The sequence below is a fragment of the Penaeus japonicus genome, unplaced genomic scaffold (assembly GCF_977035675.1).
Source record: "Penaeus japonicus unplaced genomic scaffold, GWHDUDI00000001_assembly GWHDUDI00000016, whole genome shotgun sequence".
Taxonomy (NCBI): Eukaryota; Metazoa; Arthropoda; class Malacostraca; order Decapoda; family Penaeidae; genus Penaeus; species Penaeus japonicus.
The window spans coordinates 21,178,491-21,180,990 of NW_028234418.1; the positions used below are offsets into that span (position 1 = coordinate 21,178,491).

The 2,500-nt window shown below is 39.4% G+C and overlaps 1 pseudogene; it reads right to left on the bottom strand.

Annotated features, from left to right (window-relative positions):
- Window positions 1-797: 797 nt before the first annotated feature.
- LOC147470185 (uncharacterized) overlaps window positions 798-2,500 on the bottom strand; it is a 44,225-nt pseudogene continuing 42,522 nt past the window's right edge.

A 2,500-nucleotide genomic window follows, 5' to 3' on the forward strand; every position in this document is an offset into this window, starting at 1 on the left:
ACAACATAATTTGAAATCCAATTTTTTTCTTTTATTGCATTCCTCTCTTTGCACAGCACTCTATCCAAAAGTTCAGCTTCCCCCCTTCTAAACAAGTTTTGGAAAATGATGGTCTTTATTAGAAAATGAGAAATTGTTTTATTACAATCAGGTTCACAGCCATGTACATCTACAGCATACATTATTCAACAACAGTTACAATAATGAAATGTAGATTTTTTTTTGTTCAAATCATGAAACATAATGATCAATAATAACAATATCAACAATAACAACTTTAATGCTAATGATAATAATAATAATAATAATAATAATAATAATGATGATGATTATGATAATAATAATAATAATAATCATCATCATCATCATAATAATCATCAAAATAATAATCATAATAATAATAGTTAATAATAATAATAATAACAATAATAATAATAATAATAATAATAATAACAAAAAGATAAATAATGAAAAAGATAACAGTAAAGTCAATTTTCACATTTTCATGTAATCATGAAGTTGTGATCAAAAGAGTGATCAAAGTTATTATTTGCTTGAAGTAACCAACAACCTCATACTCCCAAAAACTTCAATTCTTTTCTTGTCTCTGTTTGTCACTGGAAATAAATACTCAAACAAGCAGTGTTCAAGACCAATTAGGCTGTTTTCAAGCACTGATATTAAGACTTACCAGGAAATAACTATAGGCTTGCCGATTGTACATATGGTAATTAACATGATTACAGATGCTAAGTCAGTTATTAGGCAACTGTAAAAGTTATATTCATAAATACAGTTCACTTGCTTATGGAGTTAATGTTAAATTGTTTTTGCTGACTAGATTCAGACGACTTGGGCATGGCCTATAATCCAGCAAAACACTGGTCATGTCGAAGCGCCTGCTGCTGCCAAAAGTTGACATGCGTTCCCTGTCCTGTTGTAGGGTCACAGCAAGCCACTGCCGGAGCTCCATTACCTCCCAGGAACAAGTGATAGGAGCACTGTTATCTGGGGACAGCCTCCAGTGCTGATGACATGGCTTCTAGAAATGCTGGCCCTATGTCAGGGTCATTTTGCGACCTAAGGGACCAGGTGAAGCTCCCGTAGGCAGGCAGCCATCTTGGTTAGCCATTTCACACTGGCCAGTTACCCTCACCAAGTGGCCCAGAGTGCGTAGCAGATCACACAAGACGAGAAGCGACGTCTCTGCATAAAAGGAGGTGTTCAAGGTGTGGTTGTGGTTCTGGGACACCTCTCACAAGTGGGAAGAAGAAGAAACCTCTGCCTCATTCATTGCATTATGCGGGTAGTGTTTTCCTTTGCTGCCAGGACTTCAGTGGAGTCTGGCTGAGGTGACTCACGGAAAGCTCTATTGCTGCCTGCCCTAATGTGTGGAGAATGTTCCTGTCTCTGTTTCATTGTGTAATTTCTTTCAAGGAATTCTCTCCAGTTATAAGGCACACTCATGGGGATGTGGAGACAGTAAGTGCACAGAGTGACCTGGCACGCCATTCGTCAAAGTCCTGAAGGTTGTATTTTGTTGTCAGGTGCAATAGTACGTGGTCTTCTCCACAGCCAGCTCAGAGTCTTGTTTCTTCATTTCCGGCTGATCAATCCTCTCACATACTCTGAGGGATTGCTTTCAACCTTATTCTGCTTCGCCTTCTATGATATAATCTAAAACTTCCTGAGGATATGCAGGCTCCTTGACTTTGGACTGACATGTGTCATTTGACATGTCATAGGGTTCAAACTCATCATCATCACTGTCAAGTTCCTCTTTGCTTATCCTGTTTTTAGCATGATCTTCCATAATCATTTCTTTCCAAGCCACTTTTTTGTATCCTGTTTTTTTGCTGTGGAAGGGCTGTCTCGTTTGTAATGTTGTTATGTCTAAATTCTTTCCCAAAACTTTTTTAAAGTATGCCAACACTTGTAATTTCACTTCAAAATTTCAAATGTAGAGATGTTATTTGATGCTACTATCTCTTCTGAAACAAGGATCCCCTCTCCCTTTTTACCAGCAAGAGCTTTCAGCTCAGAGGTAAGATCATTGTCCTCATACTCAAACTTGAGACTTGGACCCCCAGAGTGGAGCACCTTGGTCAACTCCTCCCCAACGACCATCCCTAAAACCTTCATTTGCTGACTAGGGTTGTCCAGGTGGTTTGCCATTCCATGCAACAGCATCTGTATTGCTTCGTGCTTGCATGCCTCAACGTCCTTTGGGCTGAAGTGAGAGAGACAGGCCATCAGTCCCCCGGGAATTGAGGGTGTGGTGCTCAAAAGAGGAGTGTGCCACAATGCTCTTGTCGCACCACACCTCCAGCAACTGGCGGAAAGAAGATCTCAGAAACTCATGGGTTGGGTCAGCTAAAGCCAGGTAACTAACAATGGTTGGGACAGACTGGGCATTTTGAAGTTGTCTAGTTGGTGTTTAGTAATTTTTGTGTTAAAAGATACTTTCATTTTGGTATTTTTTACCACAGTCTCCAATCAC